General features: G+C 34.1%; 1 protein-coding gene and 1 long non-coding RNA gene across 5 annotated transcripts in view; one reads left to right on the top strand and one right to left on the bottom strand.

Annotated features, from left to right (window-relative positions):
• Window positions 1–9,443, top strand: part of LOC128247308 (uncharacterized) — a 73,428-nt gene that overhangs the window by 12,635 nt on the left and 51,350 nt on the right. The gene's annotated exons all lie outside the window — the stretch shown is intronic.
• LOC106878934 (CKLF-like MARVEL transmembrane domain-containing protein 7) overlaps window positions 1–9,443 on the bottom strand; it is a 56,827-nt gene that overhangs the window by 26,156 nt on the left and 21,228 nt on the right. Inside the window, exon 1 of one of the 4 annotated variants that reach the window (XM_014928301.2) lies at window positions 3,092–3,237. The exons of the other annotated variants lie outside the window; for them this stretch is intronic. The gene's annotated coding sequence lies outside the window, so the exon portion shown is untranslated. Of the gene's footprint in view, window positions 1–3,091; window positions 3,238–9,443 lie in introns of those variants that run through there. 4 annotated transcript variants of the gene reach the window in all.

The raw sequence follows: 9,443 nt of genomic DNA, 5'->3' as shown, positions 1-9,443 counted from the left end.
AGTGGCGGACGGAAAACAAGACAGGAAAACGAAACTGTGAAATAAACAAACAAGAAGGCTGTACAACCAGACGTGAAGTGTGTATGTCTTGAACGCTGTGAAGCACATACAGGAGGGGCAAAGAAGTACGTGCGAGCTTGGTGATTTCAAGAACGAAAAGAAATAGCAGCCGGACACATATATTGGTACATATGCATGTACAAATATGTGTGTGATGTGGACTGTCAAGTGTTTGCTTACGGAAATGACCAGGCCAGCCAGGGGAGATAAGATATTAAATACATATCTTGTAAGCGTTTTTGCCAGCATCAGTACCTGCTATGCATTTAAGATGTGGTACGGTAGGGTATTAAGATATTTTAAATGAGGAGCGGGGTCAATGCGGAAGAAGTGGCTAAAGGGGGTCAATGTCGAAAAAGTTTGGCGACTCCTGCTCTAGAGGAATAACAATGGGTTCATGAAAATACTGAAGTTAATGTCAAAAACATGTACTTAAGGGATAGTTATCTGGCAAACTTTTTAAATATCAAAACCTATTAAACTATTTTACTATGTAGAATTTGTCAGCATCTACTGTGAAAACAAGCCAAGCAAACAGAGAAGCCAGTGATAATAAACAAAATGTGGAAGTTCTTTCTGACAGCACTCAACTCACTGTTGGCATATGTTGATACAGATCAAAATGGTCAAAAATGAAAGTACCATGAAATGAAATAGAAAGTGAATTCAGTGATTTTAAGATTTCTTAAAGAACTGTTTACTGGATAGTTTTCAAACTATAAAATAAAAACAGGTGATACTATATACCAAATCAAGCAGGGTTTACAGGAGCAAAACAAATTTCTTGAACAGATATTTTAATAATAGATTAAAAATGAGATCTTGGCTAGTTTATTCAAAGAGCTAAAGCTGCATATACAGTCTTTTGTTTCCAGACACTTCTAAATGAGTTTTCTGACTGGTTAAACATTTAAAACTTGAGAATCAGAGAAGACAGGGTGCAACATTAAAGTATGATGTATTGAACATGTAGAAAATCAAATGGAAATACTGAGGGTCAGTAACTTGAAGCACACAATACTTGTTTGAGGCATTGAAAAGAGCTGCAAATGCTTTGAAGGTTTTTAAGTAATAAAGGTTTGACACTTAGAGGGATGAGAAATAGAGCTCACCAAACAATAGAAGCTTCATTGGCAGAATCATTGAACTTATTTTTACATGATCATCTCAACAAATGTAAAAATGAGAAAGTAGATGCTTTTTATCTGGCCAAACCATGTACAACAGATTGGTAGAAATCTTAGAAAAATGTGCAAGCCTACTACAAATATTATATTATTGTTGTCTTAATCCTGGAGCTGACATATCTTGAGCAGCTGGGAGTCATGGTTTCATACTTCTATAAAAGAAAGCCTTGTGAGCGATTAACATTTTTATTGATAGAAAACCATTTATCCATACTTGTTCAACAGAGTGAACATAAACTTTTACTTGAAAATACCTGGGGGTCAATTCTATGATGATGTATTTAACGTAAGAAACTCAGAGTAAATGGCTGCAAACACTTTTTAAAAATATAACAGGTCCATAAGCTTGTGCCATGTATACTCCATTCATTTAACCCTGTTGGAGAAAATTAACATCTACTGTACTTGAAATTGTTGGCTATTTTAGCATTCCTTCAGTTTTGTGACTCCTTTAGGCTTGGTCTTATGAGCTGCAACATTATCTCACTACAGCTGTTGCACAAAGAAAACATCTGGAACACTACATGTTTACATATCAATGCCAGTGACACATGAAAGGCACCTGTGCCAATGACACGTAAAAGGCACCCACTGCACACTCTGAGTGGTTGGCGTTAAGAAGGGCATCCAGCTGTAGAAACCAAGCCAAAATCAGACTGGAGCCTGGTGCAGCTTTCTGACTTACCAGTAGTTCCAGTCAAACTGTTTAACCCATGCCAGCATGGGAAATGGATACTAAATGATGATGTTGATGCACATATATATGTGTGTGTGTGTGTGTGTGTGTGTATATATATATATATATATATATATATACAGGGTGGTCGAAAGTAGGTTTACAGTTATTCAACTATCTCTTGCGCATTCATATATTAACAGTTTAGATCTTAATTATAAAATAACATGGAACCATTATTCTATGCCAATTTAGTTAATTTTGTCAAGCTCCTTTTTCAGTTTGTAAGATAGAAATTTAAATGTAATAAAATGTTTTCAAAGAAATTTGAAGTGCCTACATGATAACTGTAAACCTACTTTTGGGCCACCCTGTATATCTTGTTTGTCATAGGACTGTAACTATGCTGGGGTACCATCTTGAAGTATTTAGTCAACTAAATTGACCCGGTCTCATTTTGCTGAACTATTAAATTATGGGGACATAAGCGAACCAACACATTTAGTCAAGCAGTGGTGAGGGGACAAACACAAAGACACACATACATAGATATATACATGTATATACATACAAGAGGTTTCTTTCAGTTTCTGACTATCAAATCCACTCATAAGTCTTTGGTCAGCCAAGGGCTATCGTAGAAAACGCTCACCCAAGGTGCCACACAGTGAGACTGAACCTAGAACCATGTGACTGAAACAAACTTCTTACCACACAGCCACACTTGCATCTATAAAACAGTTAAATATGTGAGCTCTTGCAAGACATGATCTCTAATCACTGGATTCAGTTACACCATGTGTGTGTGTATACATATATGTATGTGTGCGTTATATATATATATATATATATATATATATATATATATATGCATCTGTATGTGTGTGTGTATATGCATAGAAATTGATAGATTTTGTTTTGGAAATAGTTGATGATCCACTCTAAGATTTACAATGTGTGATCATTTAATTAACAAAAAGATGTTACCTGAATGATCAAACATAGTAACAATCTCTGAGTAATCATCACCTTTATCTGAATATAAATATGTAAATATACATACATGTACACTCACACAGATATATATATATATATATATATATATATATATTGCAATGGAAAAATTATCCAAGAAATGTAACTCACAAGTAAATGTTTGTAATCCTACCTTAAATATTTAGTTGCTAAGTTCAGTGAGTCCTCTAAACAAGTGTATTTTCCTGTGAAATGCTAAACTGAGGTTATGATAAATAGGTCTCGTGACTATTGCATTTATAGCTTATTTTGGTCATAAGACTAAAAAATGAGTAGGTTTCTGAATAAAACAGAGTATAAATGGGCAGGTTGTTAGCATGTTAGTAGGAAAACCAGTCAAGAATTAGCGCACCTCACAAGATTATATGTTTTAAAAATTTGGCTTATTTCTGTAAATGTAACAAAAGAATTTTTTGTATATAAGTTTTCCTCCTCTCATTGCCAATAAAATATATTATAAAAATAGTAGTGTAATTTTGCATAAAGCCTCTAGCACATAAAAAAACAAAACAAAACAAAACAAATGAGCCATTATTCAGAGATACAAATGTAGACATGTATAGATGTATATAAATTTTGAATACAATAGATAATTGGAAATCTTCAACAAAGTTGTGTATAATTCTATTGTAATGGAATGGCATCATTAGCAGTGACAGTTACAAACATATAACCACAACAACAATATCAGTAACTATAAAGTATTTGAAATATTGAATATTATTATTATTTTCACTTTTGATACTTTTCAATGTCTTTTGTCTATGTAAATAGATGTTAAAATTCAGCATTGATTTGTTATAGAATGGAAGGAATAATTTATTCAATAGAGCTTTTTGTTCATTCAATACTGATTGTTTCATCTATTGTTTGCAAAAATTTAACTGAGGATTGAGTTTTATAGCCTTGTATTTCAACTCCTACATAGCACCTAAATCCAAACTCTTGATATTTGTTAACATAGACCTGTTGAAAACAATGAACATATTCAAATAGTTTTATTGATTTGGGAATCAATCAGTTATCTTTACATGAGGTAGTTTGATATTTGTTGCATTTCCTTCTGCAGGTAAAATATTACTTTTTAAAATTGTTATGTAACTGTAAAACTTTTTATTCTAGGGTTTCAAATTAATGTAGTCTGAGAAGTAGAATGTTTTAAGTTTATTTTCTTGTGTATTTTGTTGAACGCAAATGATTTGAAGTCTACATGTAGTTTTAGTGTTCAGAGTGTATGCATATATTATTAACTCTGCATATATAGCCAAATGAAGCCACCTGTGTTAATATTCAATAATAATTCTTTCATAATTTTATCAAAGAATTTGATGATCTTAGGAATTAATTTTTGAATTTTTTTTTTTTTTACTAAAGTAATTTTGAGTTATAATCTTATATTAGGCTCTTAAAAATATCCTTTCAACTAATCTGTGGTCCTAAAAGAGATACGCAAGGGTTATATGGTTCTTAAAGAATATAAATCAATGAAATAACCTAAGATACATTGTAACTAAAAAGTTTAGAAGTTCAAAGTTGGTAAAAAATAGTCATATTTTAGTAATATGATTTATGGGAAACAGATACATTAATTCTAAAGGAATTGTCATAGGAACTTTGGGCTCTAAAACTTGTTTTTGTTCAAAGCAAATGCATAAATAAAATATATAAGAACTCATCATAAAATATACTGCAAAAAATGTTGCTGAGCTTTAGTAAAACATTAAAAGAATACTTAGGCATTGAAACTTTATATTGTAGAGAAATTACTGAGTCATATTCAGTAAAAAACAATTTGTTTGCCTTCTTGTAACAGATTTTATTTCAATTATTATTATACTTTATGATAAAATGTAACACTGATATTAAGGCATTTTTAGATGATGTGGCAACATACTATGTCCAATTGAGATGTGGCTAAGAGATCAAGCACTAATATTATTAGCTTATAGCTTGATCCTCTTTAACCTTCTACGCAGATAATATCTCCATGTAATCTAGTCATTTCATGTCAAACTTCATTGCTTTCATAAAAGGATACTGAAAATATTCTCTAATGGAGACATAACAACCTAATTTCTTTCAAGAGCACAATGGCACAATCACTGCTCATATGAAGAAGAAAAAAATCTTGTACCTCACCCTTGAGAAGGTGAGGTACTACAATATTGCAATTAAAACCCTCCAAGTTGCTAAAAATGTTAGCTTTCATTCCTGACAACTCCACTTAGCTTGAACATCTTGTAAATCAATGTCTGTAGGAAATAGGTTAGTAGAGGCAAGATTGAGCACAACGGTTACTACAGTGCCTGGACAATGAGTTATAGACTGGATGAGAAGAGAAGAGACAGGTGTGTTGGGTAGCTTAGTGGAGATAGTATTCAACCATCTAAGTTCAAAGAAACGGTGATGGTTGTATCAGTGATAGAATAGGTAGAAATGATAGCACATGTAGGTCAGCAGTTGTAGCATGTTGATGAGTGAGTCTTTACCAGTCAGTTGAATGGCTCTCTTTTAGATGTATTCTTGAATGCTCCTGTGTATAGCAACAATGCCAATCAAGATGTTTGAGCAGTACTCCAATGTGCATCCTACTTGAACCTTAGAACCACAGAATACTTCAATTCTGATTACATTCTAACCCTGTAGCACACTATTTCAACAGATGTTCAGAATTCTCAAGAAAATATCTGCCATCTTATCCTTTTCAAAATATAAGCTATTGCTCTCTTAACTCTTTCCATCACATAACAATTTACGATGATTGACATGCAAATGTATAATGATATGATTTAAAAATTGCCATGAAAACATCTAAAAACACTTTATCATTTTCATGCCAAGGGATTGTCTATGATATAAAAACCTCTTGCTTTAAAGTGTTATATTTTAATTAAAACCTTCAACTATAATTTTAGATAACCTTAATTTATATTCCTAACACTAACTAATAATGTAGAAGTTATTTTACTAAATTTCTCCAAATCCTTCATTATTTTGAAAGGAATTAAAACAGAGACAGTGCCTTGTTTTTTAGAAATGCAATAACACGGTTAATATCTATGCATAAATCACGTCTAGAGGACAGCAAAGAACTTTATATTGATAATGACTGAAGTATAACAACAACAATTGAATAAATTAACTTATATCACTATAGATTCAACTAGCAATGATCTTAGCTAGATCTGCTAGGAAAAATTGCCAGATCCCCTTCAAATCACACTCTACTTTTTAAAAACAGAAAGATACATTGGAGAGTGTAGTCCCGGTTACACTGTCTCAAAATGAATACAGTAACAAAAGGGTTAAATCAGATGCTGATTAAAACTATCACAGATAAAGATGTATAATGTTCAATAGCACAGCTGTCTCTCTGTAAACAGGTACTATTGGAAAATACAATATCCTGTTGTAGGCTTTATGGACTTTAGAGTACTAGCAAACGTTTTGTTAGTTTTAAGTGCTGTGTTTAGGTCTTCCCTTAGATCCATAATAAGCAATGTAAATCCTTTGAGTATATTATTCCATTGAATCACTAAATTTTGGTGAAGAACTTAACGGTACCTCAGTGGCTTATTAAGTTTATGGAACTGTGATGAAGTGGAATGTTTTGAGAAGTGAGAGTAGACAATCTTGAAAGCAAGCTTATTTAGGAGTTTTTACTTATGAGGGAGTCTGTATATGGTCATTTGATTTGCTAGGAATAGCAGTCAAATCTTCCTCAAATTATACTCTGGAAAGGGAGTACCATATCAGATAATGTATTCCCAGATATGCAATGATCATGAAAAAGATGGAATAGCCACACTTATTACCTTTGATCATAGGACTGCTCTCTCAGGGCTTACCTAGGCTAAAATAGTCTAAATAATGTAATATACTCTGCTAGATTTCTCTCTCTCTTTCTCTTACACACACACACACTCTATTCTTTAACAGGAATAATATTGACAATGACTTTGAAGTTTTGGCTTGCTAAACCATCATCAGACTGTTCAATGATAGCTTGCTGATTGAAACTTCAAAATCACTGTCAATACTATTCTTATTAAAAAGCAATAAATCTTTACTCTACAAAAGTATGGAGTAACCTTCCAGATTAATGTAAAATTATTTTTATGATGAATGAACATAAAATCAAACATTGAGATATGTACACACACACGCACATGCATGTGCATGTGGTGCATTCAAAAAGTATCAGACTATTTTTCCCTGCCAAAACTAATGCTGTGTGGGCAAAATCCTTTGGGTGAGAGGTGATGCCACACTTTTGTGCATGCTTGGAAATTTTCATGTTAGTAGGCTGCATCAGTTCCTACCTAGAGAACAGATGCTCATCATATTTTTGTTTTCACACACGATGTCCAAACACATCAAGCAGAGTCCATAAACCCATGTTCCATCACCAGGATGATAGTCTCCATGAAATCTGGGTCATGGTTTACACAATCCAGCATGTCCCAAGTGATTTCCATATGGAGTTGCTTCTGCTGTTCCACCAGCACCTCGGGGATGAATTTCATCAACACTCTCTGCAGGCACAAATCCTGTGTTGAAATGGAAAGAACTGTGCTTATACCTACTGTGTGAGCGATTTTCTAGATTGCTACATGATGGTCTTTCATGACAATTCACTGAATCTTCTCAATTGGCTCCTCATTTTGGCTTGTGGATGGCCTGCCTGAGTTTACCTTATTCTCCACTGAGATGGGCCATTCTTGAAGTGGTTGTACAACTCCTTGATCTGAGTTTTTCCTATAACATCATTGTCAAAAATCTGCTGAATCTTCTGGATTGTTTGAGCTTGAGTGTCATCAACATTTTGGCAAAACTTGATGTAATATCTCTGCTTGATGCATTTAGTGTAAATGAAAATCTGACAAGCACACACTGCATGTCTGTACTCTAGGTATATCAGCTGAGAACTGACAAGGCCTACTGGTGTGATAATTCTCATGTACGTGCAGGAAGAGTGGTGTCATCTCTGACACAAAGGATTTTGCCCCCACGGCATTAGTCTTGGTGTGAAAAAAATAGCGAGATACTTTTTGAACAAACCTAGTGCACACATGTGTATGGGTATAGTTTTGAAATAGAAAGATAGTTATTAGACAACTCAATACATATTTCATTCTTTAATTTTTATTGATTGTTGATGCCAATTGTTGGAAAGGAAACTGGAAAGAGATCCAAGATGAATGTAGTTGTTTTAATCAAAAGAAAGAGTAATGAATGTGTGTAAATGTTAAAATAAGTTTGTTTTAAAGTAAGTTTGAAAATAACAATGGAACATTTACTGATGAGGGTAACTCTATGCTGATACTTGAGTTAAATTTTGGGGAAAGACCAAGTTGACTGGGATTTAATGTTTTGCTAAGATTTTAAAGCCCCCGATTTCATCATTGAAGTTTAGAAAAGCGTATATGCATCCTCATTTTATTTCCACTTATGTTCAGCAGCATTTCATCAGTTGGAAGACCACATCCTGCTCCAGTTCTGTCATCTGAACATCTGGTTGTCCTTCTGAACATTTGAATCTCTTTCTGAACAGCTGGATGTCTTTCTGAGCACCAACTACTCTACAGAATGTATTAGATGTATCTGTCTGTGATACCAGCATTGTAGAGGTTGTTTTACCCTTGGAAGGACTAAAGGGTCTTATCAAGCCCTGTATTATTGCTTTTTGATTCAGTTTCCCAACCACTTACCATCCATTGTGGACCCCTCCACTCTCCCTCACATACTTACCTCTACACTCTCCATGCCCTCGCATACCTACAATACTAACCCCAGCCACTCCAATTTCTCTCACCATTACTTGCTACAGTCATTTCTTTCCCATCTCGAAACATTCTTCTCTATCCCCTCTGTACTCTGTGGATAGGTCCCGATGCATCTTCAATACCATCTATTTCTCCTCTCTCTCTCTCACACTCACTCTATATCTTTCTCTCTGCCTCAATCTCTTTCCTCTCTGTTCTTTTCCTACTGAGATAGCCAAGTATCTGCTCTATAGTGAAACACCCCTCTATTATACTTTAACCTCTCTCTACTAGCACAAAGCCGCCTCCCTCAGTACCACTCCTTCTCCTAGCCTAGCGGTCTTTGTCTTTCAAGTTATATGGCAACCCTGCTGATGCTGGTGCTATGTAAAAGGCACCAATGTTGGTGCCACATAAAAAGCACCCCGCACAGTTTGTAAAAGTGTTGTTGTTAGGAAGAGCAACCAACTGTAGAAACCATACCAAAACAGACAATCGAGCTTGGTGCAGTTTTGGGGCTTGCCAGCCCCTCTCAAACCACCCAACCCATGCCAGAATGAAAGACGGATGTTAGATGATGACTGTGATGAAAGCAAGAAATTTTATGTGAATAAAATAACCAGATATCACTTTGTATCATCATAAAGAACAGAAAATGTGAAATAGTAAAGAAAAACAATCAAGATGTTTATATATATATATATATATATATATATATAT

This window comes from Octopus bimaculoides, chromosome 1 (assembly GCF_001194135.2).
Source record: "Octopus bimaculoides isolate UCB-OBI-ISO-001 chromosome 1, ASM119413v2, whole genome shotgun sequence".
NCBI lineage: Eukaryota > Metazoa > Mollusca > Cephalopoda > Octopoda > Octopodidae > Octopus > Octopus bimaculoides.
The sequence above is the reverse complement of the archived record's forward strand: the minus strand, read 5'-3'. Positions and strand labels throughout refer to the sequence as shown.